The sequence below is a fragment of the Dryobates pubescens genome, chromosome 3 (assembly GCF_014839835.1).
Source record: "Dryobates pubescens isolate bDryPub1 chromosome 3, bDryPub1.pri, whole genome shotgun sequence".
Lineage (NCBI taxonomy): Eukaryota > Metazoa > Chordata > Aves > Piciformes > Picidae > Dryobates > Dryobates pubescens.
In genome coordinates, this window is record NC_071614.1 from 14,012,784 (window position 1) to 14,037,039 (window position 24,256).

Genomic DNA, 24,256 nt, shown 5'->3' on the forward strand with positions numbered 1-24,256 from the left:
CCTGAGCCTCCTCTTCTCCAGGCTAAGCAACCCCAGCTCCCTCAGCCTCTCCTCACAGGGCTGTGCTCCAGACCCCTCCCCAGCTTTGTTGCCCTTCTCTGGACACCTTCCAGCTTCTCAACATCTTTCCTAAATTGAGGAGCCAGAGCCCAGGACTGGACACAGGACTCAAGTTGTGGCCTAACCATTGCTGAGCACAGGACACAATGACCTCCCTGCTCCTGCTGGCCACACTGTTCCTGATGCAGGCCAGGATGCCATTGGCCCTCTTGGCTGCCTGGGCACACTGCTGGCTCGTGTTCAGCCTATTATCAACCAGTCCCCCCAGGTCCCTCTCTGCCTGGCTGCTCTCAGCCACTCTGACCCCAGCCTGTGGCACTGCCTGCGGTTGTTGTGGCCAATGTGCGGGAACCTGGCACTTGGATGTGTTCAGTCTCCTGCCCCTGGACTCTGCCCATCTGTCCAGCCTGGCAAGGTCCCTTTGCAGAGCTCTCTGACCCTCTAACAGATCAACTCCGACCCCCTTCCTGAATCCATGCTGGCTGGGCCTGACCCTTGGCCATCCTGTAAGTGCTGTGTGATTGCACTCAGGATGACCTGTTCCATAACCGTGCCTGGCACTGAGGTCTGGAATTCCCTGGCTCTTCCAACTGGCCCTGCTTGTGGATGGGCATCACCTTGGCAGCTTCCAGTCATCTGGGACTTCTCCAATGAGCCAGGACTGCTGAAAAATGATGGAGAGTGGCTTGGCAGCTCATCTGCCAGCTCTCTCAGCACCCTAGGGTGGCTCCCATCTGGTCCCATGGACTTGTGGGGATCCAAGCGGCTGAGGAGATCTCTAATTACCCCCTCCTGGAACAGAGGAAAACTATGCTGCTCCCTGGCTCCTTCTGCCAGCTCTGCAGGCCAGCTGTCTGGAAGACAGTCTGTCCTGCTAGTAAAAATTGAGGCAAAGAAGGTGTTAAGTACCTCTGCCTTTTCCTCATCTTTTGTTACTATGTTCCCCTCTGTGTCCACCAAGCAGTGGAGGTTGTCCTTGCCCTTCCTCTTGCTATTCATGTATTTACAGAAGGACTTTTTGTTGTCCTTCACAGCAGAGGCCAGTCTAAGCTCTAAATGCGCTTTTGCCTCCCTCATTTTTTTCCTGCATGACCTAGCAACATCCTTAAACATTCCATGGGTTGCCTCCCCTTTCTTCCAAAGATGGTACACCCTCTTTTTTCCCTTAGTTCCTTTAGAAGTTCGTTGCCCATCCAGGCTGTCTGCCCCAGGGCTCATCTTCCAGCACATTGGCACAGCCTGTTCTGAGCCTTCAAGAGTTCTTCCTTGAAGTAGGTCCACAACCAGTTCATTATAAAATAAAGGCAACACAGCGCTGGGCACAGAGCAGGTTTGCTAGAGGCACCAGAACAACACAAGCTGAACCTGTATAGACGTCAAGCGTACATATTCATCCATTTCCCCAGCACCTCCCACCCCTCTCCACCAGTGCTGGGACAAAACCTGCACTTTTGACCTGGCCAGTCTTCAGCCATCTTGGTGCCTCACCTTTCTCTCCCAATACACAAGGATTGAACCCCACACAGCACAGACTACGACCAACCAATCAGCCCCAAGATCGAACCCCACGGTCCCCAGCAATTCCCCTTGCCAAAGCCAACGGTTACAATTTCTCACATTAGGAAGAAGTTGTTCCCCGTGAGGGTGGTGAAAGCCTGGCACAGGCTGCCCAGGGAGATGGTGGAAGCCTCATCCCTGGAGGTGTTTGCAGCCAGGCTGGATGTGGCTGTGAGCAACCTGCTGCAGTGTGAGGTGTCCCTGGCCATGGCAGGTGGGGTTGAGTGAGAAACCAGCTCACTGCTAATTCTTAAATGCAAACAGTTTATTATCAAATAAAGGCAAAACAGCTCTGGGTGGAGAGCAGATTCGCTGGAGGTGCCAGAACAACAGAACTGAGCTTAGATAGACCTCAAACTTAGCCATAAATATCTCCACAAATCCCTTTACATTTCCCAAGCACGCTCCCCCTAACCCTAACCCTAAACCCTAACCCTAACCCTAACCCTAACCCTAGGCCATTCCCCGTCCTGTTGGTCTCTGGCTGCGGTCAGGGCTGGGACAGAGGTTTGCACACTTGACCCAGCCAGTCTCAGCCATGACGCCTCACCCTGCCTCCGTCCCTCTGCCAATACACATCCCACACAACACAGACTACAACCAGACAATCAGCTTAAGGATGGAACCCCGCGGGCCCCAGCAACGCTGGCACTCACCGGCACTCACCAGCACCTGCTGGCACCCACTGGCATGCACCAGCACCCATCAGCACCCACCGGCACCCACCCTGGGGGGTTGTGCAGTCTCCCTCTCTGCAGATATTCAAACCCCACCTGGATGTGTTCCTGCGTGCCCTGCCCTGGGTGACCCTGCTCTGGCAGGGGGTCAGACTGGATGAGCTCTGGAGGTCCTTTCCAGCCCCTCACATTCTGTGACTGCAATCTCACCAGAAGCAGTGCAGGTTTTGTCCCAGCCCTGATGGAGAAGGCTGGGAATGTGCTGGGGAAAGGCATGAACATGTATGAATGTGTATGTTTGAGCTCTGTGTAAGCTCAACCGGTGTTGTTATGGTGCCTCTAGCACACCTGCTCTGCGCCCAGCGCTGTTTTGCCTTTATTTGATGACAAACTGGTTGTGTTTAAAATGTAGCAGTGAGCGGGTTCCTCACACTGTGGTGGTCTCCTGTTGACCTCACCATGCTCACTAGTGCATGAACAACCTGTAGAGGCCAGAGGACCATAACCACTCTATTTCCATGCCCCTCCCCAGGTATGGTATCATGCTGGACACACACAGCCTTGCGGTGCTGAGGAAGCTCCCCATGGGAACATTGCTTCTGAGGTTCTGAGTTAAAAATGGCCACTTTGTGCAGGAAGATGACATTTGCAGATGAGCTGCAAGGGGCTGTGTTTTCAGCAGGAACAGCTCACAGGTGAGTCTTGCTTTGTCTCAGGAAAGAGAACTGTTCTCCATTTCCATAATGCTGGATTGGTCCATACTGCAGATTCCTAGCCAGTCAGCAGGGTTTTCTCCTCTTAACTTTCCTTCTTTAGCAATCATTTCTCTTTTAAATCACTTAGAGAGTGAGAGGAATTCAGCTTAGCACTGAGCCCTCCATAGTGTGGATCTCGCTCCTTTCCAGGTCTGGACACTCGGGCTCTTTGTCAGGTGTGGTGTCTGAATCTTGGCAAGGGCAGGCAGCCCTCCTGCAACCTCTGGCTCTTCAGGGGGTGTCTTTTGCTGCCACTTCTGAATCCCTAGAGGCAACACATTGGGCTGGGGTATCCTCGCTTCACAGCATGCAGTGCTGCAGCATCTCCTCTGGTTTCTGTGCCCAGACTGGGAGCACAAGGCCTTCCCTGCATCCAGCACCATGGCCTGCACGCTCCAGCTTTTCTCCACCTTGCTGGCAGGGGAGATGGTGCCCATGCTTTGAGTGGAGCTGGCTCACCCACGCCGACCAGGCTCTGTGCAAGCTCAGCTCTTTGTCTGCATTGCTCCCGGGATCCTCTCCAGAGGCACAGCAGCCCGGGCCAAGGCAGTGTGGGGCTCAAAGTGCATTTTGGAAAGCAGGTGTGGGAGGCCGTGAAAATTGTTGCATCAGCAAAGCTGCCTCCAAGGGGAGGGTCTGACAGGAAAATTTCTGCCATCGCTTTCTTTTCTTCTGTTGTTTGTTTGTGGGGTGTAAAGGGCTGCCATGGCTTCAGCCTGTGCTTTAGCTGAGAGAGCAGAGCCAAGCCCAGCCCCAGCATGGTTCCCAGCTCCTGAACGCAGGCTGTGTACTGCCTGGCCAAGCTCTGGTTCTGCGAAACTCTTGTGCATAGCTGGGAGAATCTCAGACACGCCACATCGTGTTCAGATCGGCAGAGGCAAATAAACATTAACGTGAAATTCATTGCGTTATTAAAGCAGCCTGTGTGAGGCTGGCCGAGCGCCTGTGCGAGGCGCGGGGTGCAGTTGGTCCGTGCGCCGGCAGAGGGCAGCATTCGCCCAGCAGGTGGAGGTGCAGGGCAGGCAGCGCTCTGGCGGCGCCGGAGCCGCTGCGCTCTGGAGCTGGGGACACCCCTCCAGCCCGGGCTGTGTCACTTCATCTGCCATTGGAACCGCCGCGTTACACTGCCTGGAAAAGGCAGGACGTGTCAGAGCCGTGCCAGTTCATTTCCGAACACGGGGAACGGGGCTTCATAAATGTGGGAATAGGCTCCACGTGGTTTCTCCTTCTGGATGAGTCAGATACTATGAGACATGCTGGAGTTTATTCCTTGAGCCCTGCAAGAGAGTTGATTTTTTTTTTTTAACAAGGCTTTTTTAGTATTTCTCCTCTCTTATTTGGATAAATTAAACCATATTATCAGCTGAGTAAAGGGCCATTCTAAATAAATGGAGATTATGCTAGCCTTGCCTTTCACTCTGTGAAAGAAAAACAGAGAGGAGTTCTCTGAATAAGTTAAAAAAAAAAGGCTTTTAAACTCTTACAAAGACAGCAGATTACAAGCAACCTCAGGAGATATTGCCAAAGTAAATGGAGCTTTTTGTACAGTACAAATATTCCTTAAGCCAGTGCTGAGGCTGTACGTGAGCAGAAGGCTGCCAGCGTGTGGAAGAGGAGTACAACACACTTGTGAGTGCAGCATCAGAGAGGATTTTCTTTTTCTTGGAGAAGGAACAGATGAACAGGGCAAACAATGTTGCCCTTGTGATTTAATAGCATTTTATAGCCACATCTTGCTCCACACTGCATTTTCCCTCTGTTAGGAGCATTGTCTGCTGCTTCCTCTTAGATCGTAAGCAGAGCAGGGATCAGCACCCAGTTGCTCATGCTGGTAGATGGACAAATGAGTCTAGCAAGATGGCTGCAGTCACTGAAGCAGCTACTGTGTACCCCTGGCAGATGACTTTTCCTACAGTAACACCAGCAGCATGTCACTGCTGCTTGCCACTTGGTGTTGGCACAGTGCAAAGCCATTTTCATCACCTATTGAGCAGGGATGCCAAGTTGGGCTCTGGGCTGGCAGTCCTAAGGTAGCTGCAATACCTTAGAGAAGTGGAGCATCATTTAGGCTGTGTTCTAGAGTGTGCTGGGTGGGAAGCTTTATTACTTTCTTTAAAACTATTGTAAGCAAAATCAGTTTTCATAGCTTGATAGAATGGTTTAGGTTGGAAGGGACCTTAAAGATTATCTACTTGCAACGCCCCTCCCATGGGCAAGGACACCTCCCACCAGCACAGGTTGCTCAAGACCTCATCCAGCATGGCCTTGAACACCTCCAGGGAGGAGGCAGCCACAGCCTCCCTGGGCAACCTGTTTCAGTGTCTCCCCACCCTCACTAGAAAGAATTTCTTCCTAATCTCCAGTCTCAACCTGTCCTCCTCAAGGTTAAATCCATTTACTCTCATCCTATCACTACAAGCCTTTGTAAAATGTCCCTTTCTGGCAGCATGGTTAGAGATGGAGAGAGGGGATCCTGCCCCTCTGCTCTGCTCTATGAGAGCTCACCTGCAGTGCTGTGTCCAGCTATAGAGCCCTCAACACAAGAAGGTCATGGAACTGTTGGACAGGGTCTACTGGAGGGCCACAAAGATGATCAGGGGGCTAGAGAACCTCTGCTATGGGCACAGGCTGAGGGAGCTGGGGGTGTTCAGCCTGGAGAGGAGAGGGCTCTGGGGAGACCTAATAGCAGCCTGCCAGTACCTGAAGGGGCTACAAGAAGGCTGCAGAGAGACTGTTCCCAAAGGCCTGCAGGGACAGGACTGGGGCAATGGCTTCAAAGTAGAGCAGAGCAGATTGAGATTGGATGTGAGGAACAAGTTCTGCACCATGAGGGTGGTGGAAAACTGGAACAGGTTGCCCAGGGAGGTGGTTGAGGCCCCATCCCTGGAGATATTCAAGGTGAGGCTGGACAGGGCTTTGGGCAGTCTGATCTAGTGGAGGATGTCCCTGATGACTGCAGGGGGTTGGACTGGAAGAGCTTTGGAGGTCCCTTCCAACCCAGCCCATTCTATGATGCTTGGTTTGGGCTGCTGCTGTGTAATACCATTTGGGCAGATTCAGTTGCTGTAGGTTGCACTTGTGAAGTTCATTCCTTTTTCCTTGTCATCCCCTTTTTGACCTTCCTTGTCAATATCCAAAATCAAGCCAGTGGCAGAAGCTAGCAGCTAATGCTGATGGTAAGCTGGTGCAAAGGAGCTTTCCTTTGAGGATGCATTTGAAGTGCAAAACAAAGCTGGGCCTGGGGTGGGATGGAAGACAGGAAAGTGAGAACCCCAGAAAGACACTGGTGAAGAGCCTGGGAATTAGTAAAATGCAAGAAGGAGCCAGAGTCAGAGCCATGAAGACTGGGAGGATGAGCTTGGCATCAATGGAGGAGGGAAGGGACCCTGGGAGGAAAGAAAAAGAGCCTATCTTAGCTCCAGCTCAGCTGAATGTTTGAGCTGTTTTGCCCTGAAATGGAGGAAATCCACGATGGTGTAAATGCTTATCCTTTGGCTACCCCTGGGGAAGGTTTGGTTAACAAAGAACTGATCCTGCAACAGCTTTCGTTCAGTCCAAACTCTCCCTGTTGCATGCATGGGCAAGAAGAAAAGAAGGAGTCAGCATTTCAAGGTGCAGAAGGACAGCCTGCCAGAGCTCTGCTGGGGCTGTGCAGCAGGAATTATCCTCAAATGTACCCAAACCAAGGCAAACTATCTGGGCAAAGTCTCTAGGTCAGGAGTTGTTGCTTCTCTCCCATGCTCCAGCACACCACACCTGGCTCAGGTGCTGCATCATCACTGTGTGCTGCTCTCCTGTTGGTTTTTCCCAACAAAGACTGAAGAAAAGAAGGAATGGAGAACCATTCTTTTAAAAGCTGTGGTCAAGTATGTTCAAATAGGCAAGGTCTGCAGCTAAGGATTGTATTAAGGTACAAGAAAAACCCCCACAGGGCAGGCCCAAAGGGGAATGAGCAAAGTCTGTGTTGTCCCTTCTGCTTCACCTGGGGCTTTATGCTGTAACCCCATAAGGTTTCTGTGCCCAAACTGGCATTTGCAAAGTGCCTTGCACCTCATGGATCTGTGCTTCACCTCAGCCTGCTGCTCACCAAATGCCATCCCAGCTGACTCTACATGGGGGTCTTGTGGATTGTGGCTGGACACTGCCAGCTTACAGCAACTGCTGCCACTCTCTAAGAGCAGCTGAGGGCAGCGTGGGGATTGCAGCCACGTTCATGTGGCATTGATAAACTCTGCTGGGGGAGCTCTCTGTTATCCTTTATTTATAACAACTTAAAGCCTGGAAGAATGTCACTTTGGCTGCCTTTCAAAACATGAAAGCTGAGCATCTGTGGCTCCAGTGAAAAGGAAATTAGTCACTCTGCTTGATGTAGAGACTCCAATCACTTTGCACCCCCTGCAATCAGTGTGCCTCCCCAGGAAATAAATGCCATGAGCGCTGTCTTAGTGCAAGTGTTTGTCTGCTGCTGAAGTAGGGAAAAGCCTCTGGAAGTGTAACTTCCAAATGTCTGAGCAGGCTTGGGATCAGCAGTGTTTACACTTCTGGCAGTTCACTCCAAGTGCTCACTGCTGGTAGAAGCTGTCATTTTCCAGGCACTACTGGAAACAGCTCAGGAGGAGCTGACACTGCAGTTGGTAGCAAAGCTGAAGTTGTTTGCTCTCATCCTCATGCATCTTGCACCACCACACAGCATTTCCTCATCTCTGCCCAGGGGAGCTGCTTCTCTAGCTGTAAGAAGACAGTACAGGCATAGGTCAAGTATTATTGCCATGGTGTAAGCCAGCTCCTTTCCAAGGGCTCCTCATGCTCTGTGTGACCATGACAGGTGGCAAGCAGGTTGCTGGCTCTCTTACAGAAGGTCTTCTCTGGTCTCCCTGCAGGTGAATGATGACTCCCTGAGTCATGACAAATGACCAAAGAGAAGGCTAACCCCCAGAGTGGCAAAATGGCTTTCATGGAATAATTTTGGTTTGTCTAGACTCTATTAGAGTCACAGAATCATTTCAGCTAGGAAAAAGCCCTTTAAGGTCATCCAGTCCAACCATTACCTGACTGCCAGGGCTGGTGCTAAATCATGTCCCTCAGCACCACATCTCAGCCCCTTTGAGACACTGCAGGGATGGGGCTGTTGTTGATAGCAGAGCTCGCTCTGGCTCTGAGGCTGCTCAGATCATCTCCCTAGTCATCATTAGGGAGAGTGACAAAAGGGAGTTTTTCCCTCTGGGATCCCTCTTAAGGGCCTTGAAACACCGCTCCTAGGAGAGGTTTGGCAACAGCAGGCTCCGATGCGTTTTGAGGAAAGGTGAGGAGTGCAAGAGCTGATCATTTGTATTCACTTGTGTGGCTCATGGCTAGGCACAGATCCTGGTTGTCTGTGGAGCCCAGGGTAAGAGCACTGCACTGGTTAGGCTGCACCTCGAGTCCTGAGTCCAGTTCTGGGCTCCTCAGTTTAGGAAGGAGGTTGACTTCTGGAGCGAGTCCAGAGAAGGGCAACAAAGCTGGGGAGGGGTCTGGAGCACAGCCCTGGGAGGAGAGGCTGAGGGAGCTGGGGTTGCTTAGCCTGGAGAAGAGGAGACTCAGGGGTGACCTTATTGCTCTCTACAACTACCTGAAGGGGGATTGTAGTCAGTCAGTCAGTCTCTTCTCCCAGGCACCCAGCACCAGAACAAGAGGACACAGTCTCAGGCTGTGCCAGGGGAGGTTTAGGCTGGAGGTTAGGAGGAAGTTTTACACAGATTGCCCACTGGAATGGGCTGCCTGAGGAGGTGGTGGGGTCGCCATCGCTGGGGGTGCTCAGGGCGAGGCTTGACAGGATGCTTGGTTGCAGGGTTTAGTTGATTGGGTAGTGTTGGATGATAGGCTGGACACGATGATCTTGAAGGTCTCTTCCAACCTGGTTTATTCTATCTATTCTATCTATTCTAACACAGCCTTCCTGAGCACCTCTCCTGATAAAACCAAGGGAGGCTCAGGTTTTAGGGGGGATAGGTGACGTTGTGGTGGTCCTTGGGCAAGCAGGCTGTCTCTTAGGCACTCAGTTAAGTCCTGTGAATGAGGTGGAATGGATCTGAATCACAGAAATGACTTCATGGTCTCCCCTTTTTATCTCCTAAGTGGCAAGTGGAATAGACCAGCATACTGGCAGGAGATTTCCACCCTTCCTTCAGGCTGCAGAAACATTGACCTGTGCCAGATAATCTCAGCCCTGCTGCTCTTCCAGGTGCTGCTTACACAGCTACAGAAGCAGCTGATCAGCTGGGACTTGGCCATGGTCTTCAGACAGAGAATTTCTAATGGAAACTGATAGCAAACTGCACATGTTGAGAGAGTACTCTAGCACTGGAGAGCCTGGGTGTCACTGTGAGTGCTCTCCCTGGTTAGGTGACTCCCCAGGCGTGGACTGTTTATGTACTCATGGCCTTGTTATTTGCAGTTTCAGTTTCCTCACAACATTTGGGTGTTGCTTCTTGGTTTTCCTTATGAGACTTGACCTGTGTAACTCTTCCAATATTTCTGCACAGTTATGGGCCACTGGATTTTTTATTTCACAATCTTGTAATTAAGAGCAGAGTGCTTAATGGCATTGTAAGAAGCTCTGAGCCACTGAGCTATGGTCTGGGGTTTTAAAGCAGTCATTGGAGCTTGTGCTTAGGGCTGTGATAGCAACAGATTCAGACAAGCATTTCAGGAACAAGGTCTCATTAGGTCACTGTTAATAATAGACTGCTGAGCTTTTTCTTTGCTCACAAATAGGCTGAGGAAGCTGAAAATGTGAAGCCTGCAACTAAGAGTCTGAAGCAAAACAGCAAACATTTGAGCACCACCTGGATCATGCAGGTAGTTCCTAGGCAAGTTCCTGTGCTTTGCTGCACCTGGGAGCTGGGCAAGCACTCATTGCCGTGTGGAAATCTTCTTCCTGGCTCCTGGGGGAAGAGCAAGTTGGGAGTGGCAGTAGAAGCAGCTTCACATTCTTGTGGTTAGTGGCTCAATGTCCGTCTAGAGACAGTGACAAGTGGAGTTCCTCAGGGGTCTGTTCTGGGTCCAGGGCTGTTCACCATCTGTCAGAGACATGGACAATGGCCTGGAGTGCACCCTCAGCAGGCCTGCTGATGACACCAAGCTGTATGGTGTGCCAGGGATCCATCTAAAGGGACCTCAACAGGCTTAAGGAATGGGCCAGTGACAACTGCATAAGGGTCAACAAGCCAAAGTGCAAGGGCCTGCAGACGGGTTGAGCCAATCCCAGGCACAGATATAAACCTGGTACAGGGTGGGTTGAGAGCAGCCCTGAAGAGCAGGACTTGGGTTGGATGCTGAGCAGCTCCCCAGGAGCCAGCAGTGCCCTCCTGCAGCCCAGCAGGCAGCTGTGTGCTGGGCTGCAGCCAGAGCAGTGTGGGCAGCAGGGCAGCAGAGGGGATTCTGCCTCTGGGCTCTGCTCTGCTGAGACCTTACCTCCAATCCTGCCTCCAGCTCTGGTGTCCCCAGCATGAGAAGGACTCAGAGCTGCTGGAGTGAGTGCAGAGGAGGCCACAAAGATGATCCAAGGGCTGGGGCAGCTCCGCTGTGAGTACAGGCTGAGGAAGCTGGGGGTGTTCAGCCTGGAGAAGGCTCCAGGGGGACCTTAGAGCTGCCTGCAGTACCTGAAGGGATCCTGCAGGAAGGCTGCAGAGAGACTTTGTACAAGGGTGCCCACTGATAGGACAAGAGGACATGGATTTAAATTGAAGGACAGTTGTATAGATTGGATCTTGGGAAGAAATTCTTCACTAGGAGGGTGGCAAGGCTCTGGAATGGATTGTCCAGAGAGGCTGTGGATGCCCCCTCCCTGGAGATGTTCAAGGCCAGGTTGGACAAGGCATTGAGCAACCTGGGCTGATGGAAGCTGTCTCTGCCTGTGGCAGGGGGTTGGATTGGATGACCTCTGAGGTTTCTCAACCTGAGCTGTTCTGTGATTCTATGCTTCTGTAATTCTTTACTTGACTAACTGCCAGTTTAGGCTGTGGCACATTTCCTGCTTGCTTTGAAGTTGTTTTTCTCTCACTTCAGAGCAGGTAGGAGAAGAAAATGAGAAACTCATTACATGGAGAAATACATGCAAAGGGCTGCCAGGCACTGTGAAAAGTGGAAACTGTGTTTCCCCCTACTTTCTTTAAATTAGGGTTAGTAATCTGAGCCCCTGAGCTTCACAGCAGCAGGGGTGCTCAGGTGGCAGGATGGCTTCCAACCTGGAGAGAAAATGTCCCCATGGCAAAAAGGAAAATCTGCCTGCAGCTTTGTGTCAATCACATCTATGCCTGCTTAGATGTCTCAAACAAATGACATCTCTTGGGTACACAAGGGGACAAGCATATCTTAGCACTGTATTCACCTGAGGGATCCTCTTTGTCACAAGGATGAGCTGTGAGCTGCTCCCTCCACCTGTCAGGAAACTGAGATGATTCTGAATCTTCCCAGAAGAAGAAAGGAGCTTTCCTTGCCCACCCCACAGCACCTCTGCAAGATCTGGAGCACATTTTGCACTGCCATTTTTCCTGCACTGCTGCATGGTGATGCTCAGAGCCTCTCACAACCACAGCACTGCTACCCCCAGCTGTTTCTCCACAGTGTTCAAGAGCTGTAGCCAAGCATCACACCTACTGCAGTGCTCTCCTCCTTTGAAGGGGTTTTTCTTCCTTCTCTGGATGGCCTGCAAGTGGCATCATTTGGCCTGCTGCATTAGAGGCAGGATGAGATGCCAGATGGAAAACCTTTTAGCTGGTGTTTTAATTAACATTTTCTGAGTACCACTTTCAGGCTCCAGAATGCAGCCTGGTGATGCCATTGTACTTTTGTTACATGAACCAGACTGAGCCAGGCCAAGGTTGTCTGTGGGGCTGTGTGGCACTTTGTGGTGTGTTTGCTGGGCACTCTCTGATGTCACCTAGCCACAGATGCTGTGCTGTATCTGAGATGTTCACACAAGGGTATAGCTGAGATGTTCACTCAGCCTGAGTACATACCCTTGGCAGCAGAAGATGGCCCTGAGCTTAAGCACTCATGAGTAAGTGCCTGAATACATCCCTTGCTCTTCAGGTTTGCTTCCTCAGGCAGCAATCTCTTAATCCTCCTTTGAATATGTTCACAAATCAGGGCTGAACCTTGCAAGCTGCCACATATGCATTGGGAAGCTGCTGAGCCAGTGCTCACCGGTGTCCCTAGGCATGAAAGAGTTGTGGCTGTGGCATCAGCTGTGGTGGGAGAGCTCCCTGCCAGCAGCTCTGGTGCAAGAGCCATGCACCTTTCAGCCAGTGGTCAAACTGTGAGGGCAAGGCTTGGCTGGCTTGCAAGGCTGTCAAGCCTAGGCTCCAAGAGGCTTGTTCTTGGCTGTCTGTGTGGAAGGACTCTCATCCCTCATCTCTTAGCCATGGTGTGAAGAGCACAGGGCCCAGCCCATGCTCAGAGGGCTCTGGGACTCAGCTCCAGGTGGGTTTGTGCAGCCTCTTAAATTGTTCACTCTCTTTGTGCTTGGATAAAGAGCAGCACTCCTGGCTGGTTTTGCCATATTCACACAGCATTTGTGCCTTGCTGGTGTGAGTGCAGGGGAATGGAGCAGGAGCCCTTCAAAGGGAGGGAAAAGAGCAAATGAAACCACACCTGAGACTCCTGGGTCACATGCTGCAGTGCTGGGCAGGATGCTGTGCATGTGGCTGTGCTGCATGTGGAGATGAGGGTGTTGTAGTTTGAGCTGGGTGCCCTCTGCTACAGGGGTGTTTCCTGTGTCCAGAAGTCCATCCCAGGGGGTGGGCACAGGAAATTAGGTATTTCTACCATAATCCCTTGCACCACTATAAATTTTGCGGTGGGGTCTGGCACTTCCTCTTTCCTTCCCTCTCCGAGACTTGGTAACTGGGGGAGAGAGCTCCCGGCCATGGGCCTGATTGGGCCCAAGGCCACGGGGGGATGGGCAGGCTCAGGTCTGGCCAGCTGAGACCAGCCTAATAGTAGGGGGGGGAAGGAGGAGCCCTGGGGGTTTTGGGTGCACCCTCAGGTGGGGTTGGGGGTCTTTCTGGGTTTATTTTGGTTTCTTTCTTATCACTGTGTTTCCTTTTGTGCACACTCACTGTTCTCTATTTAAACTCTCCACTACTTTTGCAATCAGTTTGTCTGAGTCGTTATTTCTGCACATGGTAGGGAGGGGGTTTGCCCCAACCCATTACAGAGGGGAAAGGAAAATAGCTAGCAGCATGTCACTTAAAAATGTGCATCTACAGAGCTGAAGCAGCATGAGTGATGATGTGCAGATGAGTTCCTTCTTGCCAGGGAGCACTGTTGTGGGGACAAAAGCAGAGAACCTAAGGTCTACAGCTGGAATCAGGCTTGGAAATGTCAATGGGGTTTCAGTTGCAGAGTCTGCTCCATCGTAACAGCTCCCATTCAGAGCTTTCTCTGGGCAGAGCAGCGGCTGCTGTGCCTCTCTTTGTTCTTGTTTGGGTTTATTTTTAGACTTTTCTCATATGTGAAGTGCCAGGAGAGGAGTGCAGGCTGAGAAACATTGTGGTGATGTCTGCTAAACAAAGCCAGTGCTCCCAGTGATGCTTCAGTGAGAAGTGACTTTCTTTCTCTAGCACTGGAAAACATAAAGGAAAGGAGTTGATTTCAGCTAGCCAAGAGTTCTGACCTGGACTTCTGACCACCTTCCTGCTCCTAATGTGGATCAAACAGGATGCAGAGACCTGGCCTGCTGGGGTTGTTTAGCCCAGAGAGGAGGAGGCTCAGGAGAGACCTTATTGCTCTCTACAACTACTTGAAGGGAGGTTGTAGCCAGGTGGGGGTTGGTCTCTTCTCCCAGGCAACCAGCACCAAGGGGACACAGTCTCAAGCTATGCCAGGGGAGGTTTAGGCTGGAGGTGAGGAAGAAATTCTTCCCAGAAAGAGAGATTTGCCATTGGAATGTGCTGCCCAGGGAGGTGGTGGAGTCACCATCACTGGAGGTGCCTGGATGAGGCACTTGGTGCCATGGTTTAGTAGATTGGATGGTGCTGGCTGATAGGTTGGACTTGATGATCTCTGAGGTCTTTTCCAGCCTGGTTGATTCTGTGATTCTGTGAAATTAGCTTTTTTCTCTAAGTCTCCAGTTGGTGACTCTTCAGAGGCCCCCAGAGGCTCCAAGTTTTGCCCCTCTAAGTTGAGAATTGGGGAAAGCAGTAGTCACAGTTAAAAACTCAACCCATACAACCAGTTCAAGCTCCTGACTGTCTGAAATGGAACTGTCTGTGGTGTTCAACAACCTCCTTTGTGTTTCAGTAATTGCTCACCAGCTGCACATTGCTGCTGCTGTTTGATGGTTGTTAAAGATGCCTGCTGGACTGTTCCTGAGGTGCACCTGCAAAAATGCAGACACCAAGGCCATTTTTCATATAGAAACAAGAATTCTGAGTCCAGATACAGTGCTGGAGCTGTTTTTCACTGCAGACACTATTGTGTGTTCTTGCTTGAACCTTCCTCCCAAAGCTGATGCAGCTGGAAACTGAGAACAGACTCCTCCAGAACTCGTGGGGGAGGACACATAGGAAAAAGCAGCCAACCACTAAACCAAAGCCCCAGCACAGCTCCCTGGAGGCCTGGAGCCACCAGGATTGTTTGTGCTGGGAAAGTAGTCCATGGCTTCAGGCACCAATGGGCTGGCTGTTCCTCTGGCAAGGGCAGGAGTGTTTGCTACAGCTGGGGAGTGGAGTTCCAGGAAGCACAGCAGTGCCCTGCTCCACTGCTGCTGAAAGAGTTCCCTTCAGGCCGAGCCTAACCAGAAACCACGATGAGAACAGCAGGAGGCTTCATTTCCCTCCTCAATCATTCTCCATCTATTTTTCTCCTCCCCAGCTGTCCCTTTCTCTTTTGCTCTCTTCCCTTTCTGTTCTCAACTCTTTACTCTCTTTCCTCTCTTACCTCCCAGTCTCTCTGAAGCACTGCAGGGTCAGCCCTGCCCAGCAAAAGGCAGAGCAGCCACAAGGCTGTGCCTGCACTTGGGTTTGCTGCCACAAGCAGAGCACCCACCTGCCTGCTGTTCTAGTCTCAGCCCAGGCTGTTCTCACAGGCATCCATCCAGGAGCATTATTTGCCTGTGCAGAGGGATGCTGCCTGGCCCAGGCTTGCTTTGTCCAGCTTGCACTTCCAGGCTTTTATTTAGACATTAAAAAAGTGACAACAATGCATTGTTGCCATTGAGTGAGGGTGGGCAGCAGGGCTGGAGTGAAGGAAAGGTCATCTTTGCAGTGTGCCCAGACTTCTGACTGAGAGGGATTCCCAAACAAACTTCTTCCAAAGCAGCATTCCAGACTTGCAGCTCCCACCAGCAGGAGCTCTGGCAAGGCTGGCAGGAGCACGACTGTCAGTGTGGGGAGGCTGGGAGCAATCCTCAGAGCCTGGAACCACGCTGAGGCCTGAGCCATGGATTTGTGCCCTGGCAGGACAGGCAGATCAGCACAAAGAGATTTGCATCTGTTGAAGATCAAGGTCCTAAGTCTGACCCATGCTTAGATGCTGCTCTGGTGTAAAACTGGAATTAGTATGCTTAGGCTCAGCCCTACAAACTGGTCTCTCAAATGCTTTATAAACCACAGCACTACCTCATACAAATCCAGCTACTTGTAACCTATCCTCATGCAGCAAGAAACCATTCTCTGTATCCACTTTGTTACTCCCTGCCCTGCAGCAGTGCTAAAAAGAAAAGAGAATGGAAACTGCCAGCATTCAGCCAGAACCCAACTGTGTCCTCAGCTATCTCTCTGGGCTGGGTGGTGGGACCAGAGTCAGGCTCTGCCTGCCGGCAGGGCTCCCTGGCTAGCCAGAGGGAGCAGCCCCTACTGCATCTCAGGATGAATGGCTCCACACTGACCACTGCAGCTGCATGGTGCTCCCAGGAGAGATGCTCCTTAAGCTAAGGCATGGCACTGGAGTGAGAACAAACGTGTCTGGGCTGGATGTGACTTCATTCACACTGGTTATGAAAGGAAGGTTCCTGATAAAGTGTTTGAAGAGCAGCCAATGTGATGAAAGGGGCAAAGAAACCTGGAGTTATTTTCAGAGTGGAACATGGTGTGGGTTTGGGAGGATTTATTGATTAAGGCTGAGAGCTGGGCTTGTTCAGCCTGGAGAAGGGAAGGCTCAGGGCAGGCCTTGCCACCATGAACCAGTACATAAGGGGAAGCTGCGCCCCTCCCCCACCCCCCCCCGACTGGGACATCCAAGGGCATCAGGCTGTTGAAAATCTTCTTGTGCTTCCAGTCACAAAAGAGGGCTGGCAGTGCTTCCAGGCCTCTGGGAAAGAAGATCCCCATGGCATGCAAGATCTGCTCAGAGAGGAACAGTATTGACCTATCAATTTGCTTTGACTGTTGTGGTATTCAGGCAGAGCATCTCTGACAAGGTCTGGGGCAGGACACCGAGTTTATTTTGAGAAAGAAATCAAAGAATGTTTTTTTGCTTTCTGAGCCAGATGGAAAGAGAAAAATAAAGTATGTTCCCCCAAGAAAGCAAACACATGAGAGCTCTGAAATCATCTGTAGCCAAGCTGGGCTTTTTTGGTTATTTTTTCACTGAACAGTGTGGAAAAAGTGAGGTGGAGGTGGTGGCTGGGTGAAGGGGCTCTGGTTTCTGCCTGCAAAGGTTTTGTCCCTAAGGCACTGCTCTTTCCCATCTACAGATACCCAAGCTACCTCTGAAGGAGGGCGGGTGGCACCAGGAGCCTCTGCCTTCTGCTGGGCCTGGGCCCTGGGAGGAGTGGGGATTCCAGTGCCAGGCATGGGTCTGGTCCTTCAGCAGTGTGAGCCAGCTCCAGGGGCAGCTGGGTGGTCATGGAGGAGAAAACATCTGCAGGGTGCAGAGATGCCTGCAGAAGCAAGGGGAAGCAAGGGGAAGCCCTGACAGTTCTGTGAAGCGTGTCCTCAGCATGCCAAGCTGCAGCAGTTATTCATAAGGAGAAAAACCAACACTCAGGTTGAGAGAAAATAATTTCCTATCACTTAAACCCTTCCACACAAACTGTGTCATCACCCAGTTTAGGAAGGATGTTGACTTGCTGGAACGAGTCCAGAGAAGAGCAACAAAGTTGGTGAGGGGTTTGGAACATAAGCCCTACGAGGAGAGGCTGAGGGAGCTGGGGTTGCTTAGCCTGGAGAAGAGGAGGCTCAGGGGTGACCTTATTACTCTCTACAACTACCTGAAGGGAGGTTGTAGACAGACGGATGTTGGTCTCTTCTCCCAGGCAGCCAGTACCAGAACAAGAGGACACAGTCTCAGGCTGCACCAGGGGAGGTTCAGGCTGGATGTTAGAAAAAAGTTCTATACAGAGAGAGTGATTGCACATTGGAATGGGCTGCCTGGGGAGGTGGTGGAGTCGCCATCACTGGAGGTTTTTAGGAGAAGACTTGATGGGGTGCTTGGTGCCGTGGGTTAGTTGTTTGGGCGGTGTTGGATTGGTTGATGGGTTGGACGCGATGATCTTGAAGGTCTCTTCCAACCTGGTTTATTCTATGTATTCTATGTATTCTATGAAGCGTGCACAGGGTAAACAACACTCACCTCCACATCTCCACTTGGTGGTGTCTTTATTGGAACACTTGCAGGAGTTATTCATAGACACCAAAGGGGTTGGCAGTTTGAGCTGTGTGAGCTCTAATCATTGCTCACAATGAGGAATGAAGCCTAGCAGAAGCACCTGGAGAAATCCAGCTCTGGGTGTGTCTCAGTGCAGAAGGAGATGTGGCTCTTTTGGAACACCCCCTGAATGAAATGAAGGCACAAATGAGGTCATCCATCAAGATGACTGTTTATTAGGGAGAGGATGGAGCAAACAAAATGGAGAAAGGAAGGGAGAAAGAAAGAAGGGGAGAAAGAAAGAAAGAAAGAAAGGGAGAAAGAAAGGGAGAAAGGGAGAAAGAAAGGAAAGAAAGGAAAGAAAGAAAGAAAGAAAGAAAGAAAGAAAGAAAGAAAGAAAGAAAGAAAGAAAGAAAGAAAGAAAGAAAGAAAGAAAGAAAGAAAGAAGAGAGAGAATGGAGAAAGAGAGGGCAGGAGAGATAATTATCATCCCATGGGGGTGTGCAGTGGGGATAGACATCCTGGGCTGTTGCCTCCAGCCTGAGATGTCCCATGGTGAAGAACTTCTTCCTCACATCCAATCTCAATCTCCCCACTTCTAGTTCTGCTCCACCCCCCCAGTCCTATCACCCCCTGACACCCTCAAAAATCCCTCCCCAGCTTTCTTGTAGCCCCCTGCAGATCCTGGAAGGCCACAAGAAGGGCTCCTGGGAGCCTTCTCTCCAAACTGAACACTGTTGTAGCTCTTCCTGGCTCAGATTCCAGGGGGTCTTTCCCCTGTACCTGCAGGGGTCTGTGCCCAGTGGCCTCCACCCTCGTTGCCATCCTCTGTCCACCACAGCTCCTGGGCAGCTGCTGTGGGCAGAGCTGAACACCAGGTGGGTCGTTCAGGCTGCGCTTTTCTTTGTGTTACAGTTTTAAGCTATGCTTATTGTAAATAAGACTTTTCCAGAGGTTCCTAACCCTGGGCTGGACAAAATGCCTGAGGGGGGCTGGACAGAACGTTAGAGAGAGATTTATTTCATCTCATTGGCTCTGCAAATTGTTGGGGGCAAATCCAGCCCACACTTTGTTGAAACACTCCTCAGTTCTTGTAACCATCACATCCCCAGGTGATTTACAGGGGCAAGAGAGGATTCTGTCAGGATGTAAGTCATGAAGATTTTGCACCCTCTCCTTCCCACAACAGCCCCAGTCAGGGCACATAAACTTGTGTTTATTTTGATGTAGGACAAGGAAAAGGATGATAGTGGCTGTCAATGCATCCATGGCCAAGTGGAGCCCCTCAGGACCAGGCTTGTTTAACATCTCTGTTGGTGCCATGGAGAGTGGCACTGAGGCTCCCTCAGCCCCAAGCTGTGTGGTGCAGCAGACAGCTGGAGGGAAGGATCCATCCAGAGGGACCTGGACAGGCTGCAGAGGGACCAAGACAGCCTCATGAAGTTCAAGACCAAGTGCAAGGTCCTGAAGCTGGGTCAGGGCAATCCCAAGCACTGCCCAGCCTATGCTGGTCAGGGACTGGCTGGAGAGCAGCCCTGGAGAAAAGGCCTTGGGGGTGCTGGAGGAGGAGAAGCTCAACAGGAGCCAGCAGTGAGCACTTGCTTCCCAGAGAGCCAAGCAGAGCCTGGGCTGCAGCAGGAGAAGTGTGGCCAGCAGGGCCAGGGAGGGGATTCTGCCCCTCTGCTCCACTCTGCTGAGACCACAGCTGGAGCTCTGGGGCCAGTTCTGGAGCCTCTGTGCCAGGAAGGATCTGGAGGTGCTGGAAGGTTTCCAGAGAAGGGCCACGAGGGTGAGCAGAGGGCTGGAGCTGCTCTGCTCTGGAGACAGCCTGAGGGAGTTGGGGTTGTGCAGGCTGGAGAGGAGAAGGCTCCCAGGAGACCTCATTGTGGCCTTCCAGGATCTGCAGGGGGCTCCAAGAAAGCTGGGGAGGGACTTCTGAGGGTGTCAGGGAGGGATAGGACTGGGGGGGGATGGAGAAAAAGTAGAAATGGTGAGACTGAGATTGGCTGTGAGGAAGAAGTTGTTGCCCATGAGGGTGGTGAGAGCCTGGCACAGGTTGCCCAGGGAGGTGGTGGAAGCCTCCTGCCTGGAGGTGTTTGCAGCCAGGCTGTGAGCAAGCTGCTGTAGTGTGAGGTGTCCCTGCCCATGGCAGGGGGGTTGGGACTGGATGACCCTTGAGGTCCCTTCCAGCCCTGACAGTTCTGTGAAGCGTGTCCTCAGCATGCCAAGCTGCAGCAGTTATTCATAAGGAGAAAAACCAACACTCGGGTTGAGAGAAAATAATTTCCTATCACTTAAACCCTTCCACACAAACTGTGTCATCACCCAGACCTGACAGCAAACAGCTTTCATGGGATGGCTTCCAGATTCTGTGTGGTAGTTTGGACATTTCATGACAACTTCTTGGCTCTTGCTCGTGTCCTGCTTGCATCCCTGCCAGTGCCTCCTTTCTCTGACAGGTTCCTGAGCTGTCTTAACACTCTCAGTCTGTGTTGCCAGTGACACCTCCATTTCCTGCAGGAAATAGTGTCACAAGGATGGTCTGTCTCAGACCACATTTGGAGGAGGACTGAACACAACAGGAACACAACTGCAGCCTCTCTGCAGCCACTTCTGCCCAGCAGCTTCAAACCTGAGCAGAGAGCTTGAGCCCAGGCACGTTTCTGAAGGTGAATAATTAGGGCACTGTTACAGCTCATTGCAACTGAGCTGCACTCATGCTGCATCCTTGACTGTGCCAGATCAATGGTCACTTCCATGCCTATATGGGCACTTGGGTGGCTTGGCCTGGAAGTAACCATTGAGCCTTTGCTCAATTCTATGCACAGCTGGTGGTCACCAGGCTGCCCAGAAACCTCTTCAGTGGGATTAGAGGGCACTGGATGACTCTTGGATCATCTCATCTCATCTCATCTCACTGTGTACCATTACTGCTGCTGCTGAAGGAAGAGAAGGATTAAACCAGCACCTGGAGCACTGCATCCAGCTCAGGAGTCCTCAACACAGGAAGGACCTGGAGCTGATGGAGGGTCCAGAGGAGGCCATGAAAATGATCAGGGAGTTGGATCACCTCTGTAGTGGGGACAGGCTGAGGGACCTGGGGGTGGTCAGCCTGGAAGGCTCCAGGGAGACCTAACAGCAGCCTGCTAGTACCTGAAGGGGCTACAAGAAGGCTGCAGAAGGACTGTTACCAAAGGCCTGCAGGGGCAATGGCTTCAAACTAGAGCAGAGCAGATTTAGATTGGATGTGAGGAACAAGTTCTGCACCATGAAGGTAGTGGAGCACTGGAACAGGTTGTGCAGGGAGGTGGTTGGAGCCCATCCTTGGAGATATTCAAGGTGAGGCTGGACAGGTGTGATGGGTTAATGCCCATCCTGGAAGCAGGGGAGAGAGGGCTTGTAAGAGCATTGTCCTCTCTGCAGGGGGTTTTCCCCCTGGGAAACTAGTCTGTTCCACTCCCCCTCCCTGCCCAGCAAGGCTGTGAAAAGGAGGACACTGCAGCCATTAGCTCTCTTGGCCCCTGCCTGTTGCCTGGACCAGGACTGCTGCTGGTTCCCTGCTTCTCTGCCCCGTGGTCCTCCCTGCTGTGCCCAAGCCTTTGCAAAGGACTGCTTTTGTAGTTCATATTGCTTTTTTTGCCTCCATCCTTGTTCCTTACCCTTGTGAACCCTACCTGTTATTGTTCACACACACACACACACACACACACACATATATATATATATACTGTTTAAAGAAAATTCTTTACCTCTCTACTTCCAAGCCAAATCCAAATTATTTCTTGGTGGATTTGCTCCTTTCCTTTCTTTTCCTCTCCATTGGGAAAGAGGAGCTGGGGGGGGATTCTCAGCCTGGCCCCCATCTGAGCTCTTAAGTGCCAGTTAAGGCTCAAACCACCACAACAGGGCTCTGGGCAACCTGATCTAGTGGATGATGTCCCTGCTGGCTGCCAGGGGCTTGGGCTGGATGAGCTTTGGAGGTCCCTTCCAGCCCAGCCCATTCTGTGATTCTATGAAACAGTGCAGCTGAGGCTTACACAGAGTTGCCCTTTTGTTGGCAGCTGTCTGTCACAACAGGAGAAGGCAGGGAGCACACGTGGTAGGTGCTCAGAATGGCCTTGTTGCACCTAAATGAACCAACATTCAAACCCAAGCTGGCAGTGCTTCTGAGTCAGCTCAGCAGGGTGTGTGAGGCACAGCAATAGTTTGATACCTCCTTAGCCAAACACATCTCTGACACCAGCTCCACAGACACCACTCTGTGTGTGAACACAAGAGTGTGCATTTCTGCACAGCTCCTAGGTACTGAGTGCAGGCCAGAGTCAAGTGGTGCTCAAAACCTGATGGAAAAGCCAAAAGCAAGGTCTCAGCAGACCCAGACTGTCAGTTGTGGGCATCTTAGCACATGAAAAAATGCTCAGTTTTGTGCCCCTCACTCCAAGCAGGACATTGAGGGGCTGGAGCAGGTCCAGAGAAGGGAAGCAAAGCTGGGGAAGGGTCTGGAGAACAGAGCTGGGGAGGAGCAGCTGAGGGAGCTGGGGGTGTTGAGTGTGGAGAAGAGGAGGCTGAGGGAGACCTCATTGCTCTCTACAGCTCCCTGAGAGGAGGCTGCAGTGAGGTGGGGGTTGGGCTCTGCTCCCAGGTAACAAGTGATAAGATGAAAGGAAATAGCCTGAAATTGTGCCAGGGGAGGTTTAGGTTGGAGATAAGGAAAAATGTTTTTGCTGCAGGAGTACTCAGGGATTGGCAGAGGCTGCCCAGGGAGGTGGTGGAGTCCCCATGCCTGGAGGTGTTCCAGAAAGGTGAGGTCATGGCCCTTGGGGCCAGGGTTTGGTGGCCTGGTGATGCTGGGTTGATGGTTGGACTGATGATCTTGGAGAGGTTTTCCAACCCAGACAGTTCTGTGATAAGAAAAGCTCTGCCTCCAAGAAGGCAACAGATGTTTTGTGCACCTGTAACACACAGACCTTGCACTGGCAATTAAACATCTGCAGTGCTGCTCCTGTCCCATGTCTAATTCGTGCCACTGGACAGTCCCCAGTGTCAGGTTTCGGTTATCTACCCAAAGAAACTGTGCCGCTGAGCAGCTGCCCCTGCCCGAGCAACGCTAGAGGGAGTGTGGGCTGTAGGAAGCAGCAGCCTGCGGTCCTTTGGTCCTGGGAGCAGCACTTGAAAATCTGAAGTAAAAAAATCTCATCTGTTTGTAGCAGAGCTGAAGGATTTCAGCAAACCTCTCTGCATTCAGCCAAAGGAAACAGCAGGCCAGGAGGCAATGGAAAAACAACTCTGCTTCCCCAGAAACCCAAACAACTTCCCCCAGGGTACAGAGCCACAGAACACATCCAGCTGGAAGAGAGCTCCAAGCTCATCCAGTCCAACCCAAGGCCCAGCACTGCAGGGTCAACACCAAACCATGTCCCTAAGCACCAGGGCCACAGCTCCTGGAACACCCCCAGGGATGGGGACTCCAGCACTGCCCTGGGCAGCCTCTGCCAATGGCTGAGATCCCTTCCAGGGCAGAAAGATTTCCTGAGATCCAGCCTGAGCCTCCCCTGGGGCAGCTTGGAACCATTGCCTCTGGAGACTCCACCACCTCTCTGGGCAGCCTGTTCCAATCCTTGACCAGTCTTGCAGCAAACAAATTTTTCCTCATCTTCAACCTAACCCTCCCTTGGCACAGTTCCAGGACATTTCCTCTCCTTCTCTCACCTGAGACTAGGCAGAAGAGCCCAACCCCCACCTCACTCCAACCTCCTTTCAGGGAGCTGCAGAGAGCAAGGAGGTCTCCCTCAGCCTCCTCTTCTCCAGCCTGAACACCCCCAGCTCCCTCAGCCCTCCTCTAGCCCAGGGGCTCCAGGCCCTTCTGCAGCCTTGCTGCCCTGCTCTGGACAGGCTCCAGCCCCTCAATGTCCTTCCTGCAGTGAGGGCCCAGAGCTGAGCACAGCACTCCAGGTGTGGCCTCCCCAGTGCTGAGCACAGAGGGATGGTCACCTCCTGTCCCTGCTGCCCACCCTGCTTCTGACCCAAGCCAGGCTGCCATTGGCTTTCTTGGCCATCTGGTGTGTCCACAGTGTGTGACTGTGCACAGTGTGTGGCTGTGCAGTGTGACTCAAAGGGCTTCTGCTGATCAGCTTTAATGGGTTGCTACCTTTTAAGGTTCCTGATAAGCAGCGCTGCAGCCTAGAACAGCTTCTGGGCCTTCAGAGAACCTGGCTGGGTGATGGAATCATCTCCTTGGCCACAGAGATTCTGTTTTGCAGCATATTTTATTTTCTAGTTTGTTTGGGAGGGAAGCACTGGTCCCAGAAAACAGAGATCCATTTATAGAGCACTTTGAGAAGTGCAAGATTGAACTTTTCTGAGCAAGGCATGGGTTTTCTTCCCAGAGTTTGAAATCTGTCTTTCAGAGAAGCATATTTCAGTGTGTGCAGCTCATGGCTCTCCATTCTCTTCCTCTGGCCTTCCCTTGCACTATAGGTAGCACCTACCAGGGCAGAATTCCTCACCAGAGGGGAGAAGGAATGGAAACATTTCCAAATAATTCTGAAAAGCAATTTACTGCTGTGGCATTTTCCCACAAGCAGAAGGAAGGCAGAAAAGAGGCAGGCAGGCAGGAGGGGAGGAAGGAAAAGCTTT